Here is a 12,888-nt window from a genome sequence, read left to right as displayed (position 1 = left end):
AGGGAACTGATGTTTCTGACCAACAGTCAATGAGGACTTGAGGCCCGTCAACAGTCACGTAAGTAGACTTGGAAGTGAATCCTTCTCTGGTTGAAACTTGAAGTGACTGCATCCCTGGTCAATACCTTGATTGCAGCCTTATGATTGAGTCTGTTCAGGAGACTTATAGTTAGACTTTTAATAGTAAGTATGATATAGTAGGGCCTCTCCAGGCAATGGGAAATTCTAAGGCTGCCTAGCTCATACATATCAAAGTTGTTTTGTCTATAGTAAAATAGTGAAAACTTCCCTTCCTTAACACTGACAGTAGAGGCTATAAGCAAAATAAGAATGTACACTACTTTAACAATATGAACTCAAAATAAAAGATAGAAAGGGATTCGATATTCTATTACCAAATGCCTTTATTTGATTTAGATGAATGCAAGCTATGGTCAAATACTTGGATTTAACTGTAACTTCAAGAATGGCTACCAGAGTTCAGCCTCCACCTCTCCCAAAAAGGTGCTGGTCTGCCCAAACAACTTTGCTTAAGCAAGTTATTTATGTACATTATAAAAGACAATGAAACAATATCTCTAATTGTTATAATTTTTAAAGAAGTCAGTATATTTAGTAATTACATTAAATTGCTTAACTTAATTTGACAACATTAAGAATTAGTCACTTTATAAGCTTTAAAGTGCTTATCTTTGTTCTACAAAAAAAGCAATTTGGTGGTGTATTAGTATTATTAAAGAATATTGGTTAATATTTAAAATGGAATAGAGTAGAAACAATTTTTAAAAGGTGATGGAGCCTTTATATACCAATGTATTCTTTCAAGTTAGATGATATGATTACCAATTTGACAAGAAATAGTATTTACCACAATATATATGTAGTTTGTATTTTGTTTGCAGTTTATAATTGAATTATTTAACATAATGGAAAGAAAAATTGTTGGTTTGATGATCAAAATTTGTTTTGCTATACAATAATCTAGAAATGTGTAATAGTTGGAGGATCATTTTATTTTTTTCACATTATGGAATAACTTTATTAATGGCAATAATGCCAAGTAGATAGAATAATTTAAAAACTGTGCCTATTTTATAGTTTAAACTAGTTGAGAAAAATTAGTGATACTTGAGTCATCTATTTGCTTTTGACTTGAGAATAGCAGTTATTATTTTTTTTAAATGAAGTGCAGTATGGGGAAAATTTCTGAGGATTTGACTGTTTGTAGACTTTCTTCTCAAATGGTTTACTTATTTTTTATCTCTGTTCTATGAGATTTTACGAAGACTTTTTTCTTTTCTTTTCTTTTCTTTTTTTCCTACAAGAACATTTTTCCTGCCCATACCTTTAGATGAACAAATATTTCAAAATTCATGCATAAACCTGAAATTTCCAAAACCAGCTATTAATTGAAGATTCTCTCGGGGGGGGGGGGGGAAATAACTGGTCTGGGGATTGAATATTTAGGTATGAATACTTTTCTAAATAAAAGTTTTATGCAGCAAGCCCTTAGGTTTAGATAAATGAACATATGTGTAGGATACATATTTGAAAAGATCAAATGAAATGAGTTGATATTTAATGTTTTTAAATGACATAAATGATTTTATGTTAGAAAAAGTTATAAACATAAGTAGCAAGTTATTTTTACATAACTGTCCCTAACCTAAAGCCAGTTAGTGTTGATTTGTGACAAGACTATAGTAAACTGGGTACCCACATGACAAAAAATGAATTTGATTTGTGACAAGACTATAGTAAACTGGGTATCCACATGACAAAAAAATGAATTTGGACCATTACCTTATACTATATTAATAAAATTAAATCAAAATGGATCAAAGACCTAAACATAAAATTTAAAACTATAAAACTTTTAGAAGAAAACATAGGGGAAAATCTTCATGATATTGGATTTAACAGTGACTTCTTGGATATGACACTAAAAGTACAGGCAGCTAAAGTCAAAAAAAGGCAAATTAAACTGGATCAAAATTTAAAACTTCTGCGCATCAAAGGACACAATCTTGCAAATTATGTATCTGAAAACATATTATTAGAATATGCAGAGAACTTATACATCTCTACAACAAAAGCAAAAACAAATAATCTGATTAAAAAATGGACAAAGGACTTGAATAAACATTTCCCCCAAAAAGATATACAAATAGCCAATAAGCACAGGAAAAATTGCTCAACATTACTAGTCATTAGAGATATGCAAATCGAATCTCAATGAACTATCACCTCATACTCATTAAGATGGCTACTATCAAAAACATGGACAATAATAGGTGTTATGTTTCCCAAGGGTTGGTGGTATTCAGCCTGGATGCAGACCTAGCACTAGAGAGTGAGGGATTATTGTATGGGGCAAAGGCCTGGTGGGCCCCAAAGACAATGGTGGTCTTGTTTAGGGGCAAGGAGTGTTGGTGAGAGTCTGAAGAAATTGGAACCCTTTTGTACTGTCGGTGGCAATGTAAAATGGTGTGGCAGATATGGAAAACAGTATGACAGTTGCTCAAAAAATTAAAATAGTATTACCACATGACACAGCCATTCTACTTTTAGGTATACTTCCAAAAAATTGAAAGCAGGGTCTCAAAGAGATATTTGTACACCCATGTTCTTAGCAACATTATTTACAATAGTCAAAAGGTAGATATAACCTAAGTGTTAATGGATGGATGAATAGATAAACAAAATGTGGCATATACAAACAATGGAATATTATTCAACCTTAAAAGGGGAGGAAATTCTGCCACATGCCACAAAATGGATAAACCTTGAGGACATTGCTGGTGAAATAAACCAATCTCTCTCTCTCTCTCTCTCTCTCACACACACACACACACACACACACACACACACTCAAAAAACAAATAACGTATAATTCCACTTATATCAAGTACCCACAGCAGTCAAAATCATAGATTCAAAGAGTGGAATGGGTGTTTGCCAGGAAGTGGTGAGAGGGAGAAATGAGAAGTTGTTTAATAGGTATAGATTTTCAGTTGTACAAGATGAAAAGCTGTGGAGATTGATTGCACAATAATGTGAATATCTTAACAATACTAAACCACACACATAAGATAGCAAATTTTATGTTATGTGCTTTTTACCTCAATTAAAATTTTATGGAGGGTAAGGAGCTAATTAGGGGCAAAAAGTGTCTGAAAAAGCCTCCTTAGAAACAATTTGAGAAAAACTGGTATATAACGAATGTGTGTGTATGTGCATCTGTGTATGTGTATGTGTGTATATATTTTAGCTGAACTATTTCAAGTTAAGATAAAAGCATCATGACATTTTACTGCTAAGTACATGGCATAATATATCTCCTAAGAACAAGGATAATCTCCTACATACCATTATATACTATAACATTATATATGCCATACATCAATCCATAACACTACATGTATACCATACCTCAATATTATTATCACACTCAAGATATTTAATATTGAACAATAATATATTCTGACATATAGTCTATATTCAGAATTCTCCAGTTCTCCTGATTATTTTTCTATACAGTACCAATCAAGGATGATACTTCAAATTTAGTTGTAATGTCATTTTAATTTCCATTAATCTAGAAAATTTTTTTTTCTTAAGATATTGACATTTTGAAGAGTTCAGGCCAATTGTTTTTTAGAATATCCCTCAATATGGACTTGTCTAATTGTTTCCTCATGAGAAAATTAAACATTTGGTGTGTGTGTGGGGGGGGGTAGTGATGTAATGCATCTCTTTTGGAGTTATATAATATCAGTTTGTCCCATTTTTGTGATGTTGAGATTTATCAAAGTAGCAAGTAGACTTTTCTATTAATATTTTTTGTTTCTCATTAGAAAAAGCATACATGCTTAGTTCAGAAAACTTGAAAGAAAAATAAAAATCATCGTAATTTCAACATACAGAAATAAGCATTGTTAATGTTTTCATGTATATACTTAAACAATCTTCTGTCATTGACTATCTAGTTACTCCAATTTTTGCTATTTAAAAATTTTGTTATAGTAAATAACCCATTAGTAAACATCATTGCCTCCATTCCAAATCTTTGCCCTATTTTTAAAATATTACTTCTGCAGGATTTCTAAAAAGTCAATTGATTAAAAGATACTAACTTTTCAAAGATTGTTTCACATATCCTGATTGTGTGAGATTTTATTTGGGTATATAGTACTCGAAATTTTCACTTCGAATTAAACTCTGTTGTTTCAATGGAATAAGCAAGTTAGTTTAAGAATCCAGTAGAGACTGACTATCTCCATTTAATGTACTTGGTAGAAAAGGCCTTAACTAGCTTAACCCAGTTTATGGTAAGGTTTTTCTGAAGTTAGATGTCCACATATAATCCAATCAGCTGTGGGTAGGGCTAAGAGAGGATAGTACAGGATTATAGAATGTAAACATGGCTGTAAGGGAGCAGATTTTCTAAAGGGATGATGTGGTGGAAAGAAATATTTGTCATTTCTAGTATATTTAGTTTAACACTTTAAAAAAAAAAACCATTCTTCTTCGATATGTTTGTTTTTGTATGGGACATGTAACATTCACTGAAGTATCGTTTCCCCCATGGTTTCTATCTCAGTTCAGGTCCAAATAATTTTCTGTGATTACCTGTATTCCATCCTCCATTATGTAGTTAATTAGAGTAATCTTTCTAATATAACATGTTCTTGTCCTTTCACTGCTTAATGCCCTTCAGTGATTTCTTATTGCTGATAAGACAAAGACTTGGCTCACAAGGCCCTACTTGATGATTGATTGGATGTGAGAGGTAAAATAAAGGGAGGATTTGAGGATTAAATCATAGTTTATTGATCAGCTAACAGGGAGAATGATAGGGTCATTCATGAGGAAGAATTAAAGTCAGATAGATTAAATTTGAGGTGTTTGTGGCGCATACAATTGAAACTAATGAATAGGCAGCTGGGTGTATGGTTTGTAAAGCTCAGGATGGAGATTTGGGTTAGAAATTTATAATTAAGAGTTATTAAAATACAGATGGTAATTAAAGACACTGAGATAGTAGAGGAGAAAAACTTGAGACTGTACAGAAAAAAAAAGAGAAGACTTGGGCAGAAATGGCATGTAATAGATGAGTAAAGAATTACAATGGAGTGGTAAAAAAAGTAGAAGAAAGACTTCATATATTTGGTAATTCTAATGCCAAAAGTATAAAAAGTCTTTCAAAAAAGAGGGATAGTGTCAGCAAATGTTAGTATTTTTTAAGATGTCAAATAATATAAGGTTTGATGAGTAACAGGGAGATCAACAGACCTCTATAAGTAATTCAATTGTTTTTGTAGAGCTGGGCACAGAAGATTCCAGTAGGTTGAGGAGTGATTGGCCAGTAAGAAAGTGTTGACAGCAAATGAAGACAGTACTCAAGAGATTTGATAGTGAAAGGGAGTCAAAAAACTCCAATACCTAGAATGTTAGGCAGTTTACAGAAAGTAGTTTTTAATGATTATTTGTACCCAAGGGGAGAGACTTCAATTTTGAAGATATAGACAAGAAAAACAATAATCACTGAGAAGGAAGAAGTGAATGAGACTTGGAGCACAGATGGAAGGATTATGCTGAGACAAAAGGAGGAGTTTATAATCCATTTTAATATAAAGCAATGTATAATTCAGAAATAAGAGTATGTGGACTCTTATTACATTTTCCTATGGGATTATTTGAAATTAATTTGATATTCTTGAATAAAATTTTAGTACACAGGTTCTTTCAAAGGCTATAATCATAACATTTTTCCCACAAATGGAACAAAAGCAAAATAAGGTCTTTTGTATCAGAAGCTTAAATTAATGTAGTTTGACTTGAGAATTATAGACTGTTAGTGACTTTTTCTTCAAGTATTATGAGTAGAAATGTATATGTGCCGATCTCTAAAGTTTTCCTTTCTCATAGTTCTAGAAAACTACAGAGAAATTTACAATTAAAAGTAAAAATAAAAAGCTAGTGCAAGATTATACAATAAATTAATCTGAAAATCAAAAAGGATAAAATTATTATAAATTCTCTCAGAAAACTTATCTTTTTCATACTTTGTCAAAAACCTTAAACACGCTCAGTTTAAAAATGGTCCATTTTACTGTTTTATAAAACAAATTATTGCATACTTTTAAAAGTAATTCAATCATTGTTAACATTTAAGAAGTTGCATCATTACTCTTCTTTGAACATCGTTTTACTTATGAACCAAATCATAATGTTAAACTAAAAACACACGGCTTGCCAAGTTTGGTCCTTGAAGGTGTTTGAACTGATTTGGTAATCATATTATTATTTTGCTATTATATTACTATTTTGTAGAAAAATTTTGCTTTATTTGAGTACTTTTTTCCAACTTGGATGTTTGTTCTCTCAGCACTCTGTGTTTACAGTGATTGAATACTAAACTGAAACTGACTCAAACAATAATGGTTGATTCTTTATGAGTTCACATAATTTAGCAATCCAGAGTAGATCCAGCTGCATTCAGAGCTCAAAAAGCATTGTCAAGATTCTTTTTCTACACTCCTTCCTTCTAGGCTGGCTTAATCCCTAGGCTGGCTCGCCTTGTACTCACAAAATGTCTGTAGCATTCTCAGTCTCATATTTTTATATTACCAAGTAGAGCATTTTGACCTAAACTCCTGAAATTTACCTTCATTTGCATCGACTGAGGTCATATGCTTGTCTCTACCTATCTCTGTGGTCAGATAATGTGCATCCTAATTGCCTTAAGGCTAGATTGTGTCTCTTTTTTAAAATAGTCACTTCAACCAAGGAGATGAGATATTATTGACTGACTGGTCCCATCCAAACCCAGACTAGAAATGGGGAGGGATTGTTTCCCAAAGAAAACTCTGGGTCCTCTTACAAGAAAGGAGGAGGTTGGATGTTAGGCAGCCAAAAGCACATGTCTATAGTGTTATCATACATATGGTGACTTTTTTTAGAAACAACAGAAAAAATATTTTTATACTAATTATAATGAAGAATTTAATATGAAAGAAAGGCTTTCTAACATTCTTTAAATGATTCAATGTACATATGTTTAATCCAAATATCAAGGTGTCATTACCTATTTGATTCTCCTGGGTTTCATGTCCACATTCTCTAAAACCACACCTGTATAGGCACAGGAAATCCAATGTTATTGGATGCTCATGTATTCTCCAGAGAATACAGGTGTTCAGGAATCACATTGGAAGTGATTACTTAGCTGCATTTTATGAAGGACTTTACTTGGTTGCCACTATTGCCAATGAATACCTGCCATATTTAAAGTTGTTGAATTAAAATGTAACTACTTTGACTAATGGTATCACCAATAAAAGAGAGACATCTGAGAACTAGCCTGCCACTCACAGCTGGCCCTTGAAGAGCCGTTGTTGTTAACATAGGAACAATTTCACAGAATACCAACATCAGATAAAGCTACCCTATGACTGATAGATGAAGACCAAAACAAGACCACTCTATAATTATATCTAAATATGAACAAAAAACATGAAAATTGTCCAAACCACAAAAATGACCAAACATTACCCTATCCTATCTAATATGAGTGACTGTTCTTTCTTTACTAATTACAGCTAAGCCTTACTTCATTCTTCCTGCCATATAGAGAAGATTTATTAATATTCTGAATTGCTGAATTACCCCCGCTTCCTGACAAGATCCAAAGAGAGCAAAACCATGCTTTCCTATATCCAAATAAACTAATGTAAACCCAACTAAACTAATGTAAACCCAAATTTCATAATAAATTATGACACCTTCTTACTAAGATGCCCATAGTTCCCCAATGGCATGTTTTCTCTTTTGTCTTAAGGAAGAATGAACCCAACTTCTTCAACTACTGATACGTTTTCATTGTTTTTTGGCTGGTGAGCATAACATCAGTAAATCTAGAACTCTGTGTTTTTATTCTTATTAAGCAAGCAGAAAGCTTATTATAAATTCCACTCTATTTCCAGAGATTCTTCTGGAAAGTTACTTGAGCCCCATTGTTCAATGGTTAGGAATAAAGCTTTTTCACTGAAATGCTGAAGCAAATCAAGTACAGACTTTGAAGCCAAGGCCCCAAGTGGAACTATTTTCATAGTTACCTAAACTGTCCTGCCCTGAGTACCACTTACACTATCTGCTACCATCACTGTTGATGCTGATTTTTTGGTATAGGTCTTCATTTTTTCACCCAGGTAAAGATGTCTTTTCAAGGTAAGAAAAGGTGTATTCTCACACATACTACACGCACACATATACACACATGCTCACAGACTTATTCCACTAGGGTGTTTGGATTGGGACAAGTATGGCTATTTGCTATATCCACAATCAATATTCCCCTTTAATTTCTGGTGGTGTTACTGGTCTAACTGGTCTAACACATACTACATGCACACATATACACACATGCTCACAGACTTATTCCACTAGGGTATTTGGATTGGAACAAGTATGGCTATTTGCTATATCCACAATCAATATTCCCCTTTAATTTCTGGTGGCGTTACTGGTCTAACTCTTTATACAGTCTCTTTTTATGGTGAATTCTCTTTTGGGAAAACTGCTTTCTAAAATCTGACTTTTCACAAAAGATCCTGAATTGCCAAAGACATCCTGAGAAAAAAGAACAAGGCTGGAGGCATCACTCTGCCTAACTTCAAATTATACTATAAAGCAACAGTAATTAAAATGGTATGGTATTGGCAGCAAAACAGACACCTGGACCAGTGGAACAGAATTGAGAGTCCAGAAAGCCAAAAACATACAGTGGAGGAAGGAACACCTCCTTAATAAATGGTGCTGGGAAAACTGGAAAGTCACCAGCAAAAGAATGAAAGTAGACTGTTATCTATCACCACACACCAAAATTAACTCAAAATAGAGTAAGGACCTAAATTTAAGACCTGAGACTATAAAATGCATAGAAGAAAACATAAGAACTAAACTCAAGGACCTTAGACTTAAAGAGGATTTTATGAAGTTGACCTCAAAAGCAAAGAAAGTAAAAGCTAAAATAAATGAATGGGACAACATCAAACTAAAAAGCTTCTGCACAGTAAAAGAAATCATCAACAAGGTAAAGAGAGAACCATCCAAATGGGAAAATATATTTGCAAGCAACACTTCTGATAAGGGCCTAATATTCAAAATATACAAAGAATTCATATGACTCAATAACAACAACAACAACAACAAAATTATCCAATCAAAAAATAGGCAGAAGACCTGAACAGACACTTCTCCCTAGAGGACATACAAGTGGCCAAAAATTATATGAAAAGATGTTCAACATTGCTAGGAGGTAGGGAAATGCAAATCAAAACCACAATGAGATACCATCTCACATCTGTTAGAATAGTTGTAATCAACAGGACAAGTAATAACAAATGGTGGAGAGGATGTGGAGCAAAAGGGACACTTATACACTACTGGTGGGACTGCAAATTGGTACAACCACTATGGAAAACTGTATGGAAGTTCCTCAAAAAACTAAGAATTGATCTACCATAAGATCCAGCAATCCCTTTAGTGGGTATTTACCAAAGACGCGAAAACCCATATCCAAAAAGATATTTGCATACCGATGCTTATAGCAGCATTTTTCACAGTGGCCAGGACATGGAAGCAACTGAAGTGTCCTACAATAGATGATTGACTAAAGAAGCTGTGGTACATATATACAATGGAATGTTACTCAGCCATACGAAGAGTTAAAGTACTACCATTTGTAACAACATGGATGGACTTTAAAATAATCATGCTAAGCTAAATAGCCAGACAGAAAAGTTGAAAATCACATGATATCACTTACATGTGGGATATAAACCTAAAAGCAACAAATGAACAGGAAAAACAGAGACTCATGAACATGGAATATAGACTAGTGGTTACCAGAGGACTGTAAACTAGTGGTTACTAGTGGGGTGGGGGAGGAAGGGGAAGGTAGATGAGGTTAAGGGGGTCAAATAGGGTTTAGGGGGAGGAAGAAGTTGGTAAAGGGGATCAAATATATGGTAGCTGAAGAAAACTGGACTTTGGGTGGGAAACACACAATAGAATATACGGATGTCAAATGATAATATACACCTAAAAATTATATAATTGTATTAACCAATGTTACCCCAATAAACAATTAAAATTTTAAAAAATAAAAATAAAATAAAATAAAATCTGACTTCCATTAGGGCTTCCAATTCCCTGTCAGTGATAGAGTTTAAATATTTTTTCTCTCAGGAGACTCTTAGCCCCAGTGATAATCACAGGATGCAAATGAATAAAATAGAAAACATTTACTCCAGTGTCCCAAAACATCTAATCCTAATCCAAATTGGCACACATGTAAAGGGAAGCTGTCTTACTTAGCAAAAGCATCTGGGTTCTGACTCTGCTCAGGTGTCCTCTTACTAGCTTATATTTTACTGATGAGTGCAGCAGAAAATGATTTCCTTCTCTCTTTTACTCTTTCTCATACCGTAGAAGTGAGATATGTTGTTTAGCATATTCATTGAAATTAAGCAATGGGTATATAATTGATAATATAAAGAGAAAGATTTGTTTCATAGAAAGTCAACTATGAAGAATCTGAAAGATGTTCACTTTCCTTGTATTGACACAGGGTAAGGATCTGCCATAACTACCAGGGTGGTGGCACAGGTAGAATTTATAATGAGCTAAACATTCTACATGAACTACTCTTCTAAAATGGAGCTGGGACCATAGAGGGTGTTTAGAGGGATAGGAAAGGCCACAAAAAAGAGGGTGAAAGGCAGTAGAAGGGACTCCAGGATCTTCATCTTGCATGGTCTTCTAATATCTTTGTGTGCTTGTTTAAGTTAATAGAAAGAATGTTTCTGTTCATAGACTTCCATGCATGTGCTTGTAGTGCATACATAATGCATACATGCACATGTGTACAAAACCATAGTTTTTAAGTATACCTTAATTGAAAAGCCCTTGAAAAACTGAGAAAAGATTAAAGCAAACATACAAGGTAAATATATCTTTACTGATAATTTAGTTTAGACAACTGTTCTAGAAAAGACCATGAAGTTTTACAAGCTTTTTAAAAGTATTTTTAAAATGATCTTCAGATATATCTAAAGTATATACTAGTAATATTTATTATACAACACTTTATGGTTTTATTAATTTGCTACTCTTCCTTAATATAAAATTTGTTTTAATCAACCAAACTTAACCAGAATTTTATGGTCTGTTTGTATAGCTATGACCCATTGCTTAATAAAATCCCTAATATAATCCTCAGAGGAAACAAATTACTTTAATGCACTGACCATAGACCCCATTGCCTTCCCCTCACACCACTCCCCAGTCCCCACACTAATTGTCCTTCAGTTTTAAAAACTTATTACTCACCTCAACCTTGAACTCCTTTGCCGGCTTTTCTTCCTCTTGTCCTCTAATTAAAAGTATTTCTCAAGGAATGGTTCTTTATTTATTCAGAAATATGTAAGAGCCAGTCCCCGTGTTAGGTATGGAATACAACAACCAACAATGCCGTTTATCCTCTGCTTTCTCTATAATTAAAAGAGCTAAAATTAACTGAGGACTTAATATGTGTCAGGCCTTCTCTAAATGTCTAAGAGAAGAGGGTGAATGGCAGTAAAAGAGATCATCTTGCATGATCTTCACAGCCATCCTACGAGGAAGGTTTTAATTTAAACCCCATTTTACAAATAAGCAGTGTAGGGCAGAGAGAGAGAGTAAACAACTTGCTTAAAGTCATAGTAAAAGGTAAGTCCATGCTAAGCTATCTGCCTGTGCTGCTTCTCAATAAAATACCACTAGAGAAGTATAGATTAGGTTTTCTTGAAGGAGGTGGTGATATCTCTTGTAGAATAGATGAAATTTATAAGTGTGCTATTGGGGATGAGAGTACAGGATAAAAGATATACCATTTATACACAATGCAGAATATTGCAACATGTTTACTCAAAATAGTATTATTATTATTATTTTGGCTACTGCTGTCATCCATTGGCTTTATATTAAATGTCTAAAATTACAAAGCAGGATTATTTTTTTTATACTATTTTATTTTATCTTATTTTATGTTTTTAGGCGAGACAACCTTTAGTTGACCTCACAGATTGCAAAGACCTTGTCAGCTTACAATCTCTTATTTTTTTTTTTTAATTTTTAAATTTTTTAATGCCTATAGCACTTGGTCTTCCTACGTGGTCTCCCATCCAAGTACTAACCAAGCTCGACCCTTCTTAGCTTCCCAGATCAGACAGGATCGGGCTTGGTCAGGGTGGCATGGCCATAGACTCAAAGCAGGATTATTAAAACACATTTTATAATTCAGATCTTCAGAAGATTAAGTAAGTGATGCAAGGCTGGGCTGATGACTGGAAATGCACAAGCACTGTGCTCTACAATCTTTGGTGTCTTCCCAATCCTACTCTTTCTCTGTTGGCTTACCAAGTTGCTAAAGATAATCTTTCAAATGGATAATTATGAATAATGCACTTAGCTAAATTAAAATTAATTATAGCTATATTTAGGTAATGAAGTAGTTCTATTGAAAATAGAGCTCATAGAACAAAAATTTAATCTCTGTATAATATTGCTTAAGGAATTCGCTACTCTTTGATATGGAATTAGAATTAAGTTACCTAATACTTACTAGGTTGTTTTAGCTTTTTAGTTTTCTCTCCCTACTTCTTCGCCCTATTTGTTTATCTCTTTGGTTGGCTTGTTCAAGCTTTTTCCACTCATATTTTTCACAGTAATATTTTTTCTAATTCCTTTAGGCTAAAATGTAAACATTAAAATATAAATCTACAAAGGAACTTGAAGAGCTTTGTTTTCCATTTATTTACTTTTTTTAAAGGAATTGTTCTT

The 12,888-nt window shown here is 33.3% G+C and overlaps 1 pseudogene; it reads right to left on the bottom strand.

Annotated features, from left to right (window-relative positions):
- Positions 1-12,193: 12,193 nt before the first annotated feature.
- Positions 12,194-12,312, bottom strand: LOC118602743 (annotated as a pseudogene).
- Positions 12,313-12,888: the final 576 nt, after the last annotated feature.

The sequence above is a fragment of the Rousettus aegyptiacus genome, unplaced genomic scaffold (genome assembly GCF_014176215.1).
Source record: "Rousettus aegyptiacus isolate mRouAeg1 unplaced genomic scaffold, mRouAeg1.p scaffold_m13_p_4, whole genome shotgun sequence".
Taxonomy (NCBI): Eukaryota; Metazoa; Chordata; class Mammalia; order Chiroptera; family Pteropodidae; genus Rousettus; species Rousettus aegyptiacus.
The sequence above is the reverse complement of the archived record's forward strand: the minus strand, read 5'-3'. Positions and strand labels throughout refer to the sequence as shown.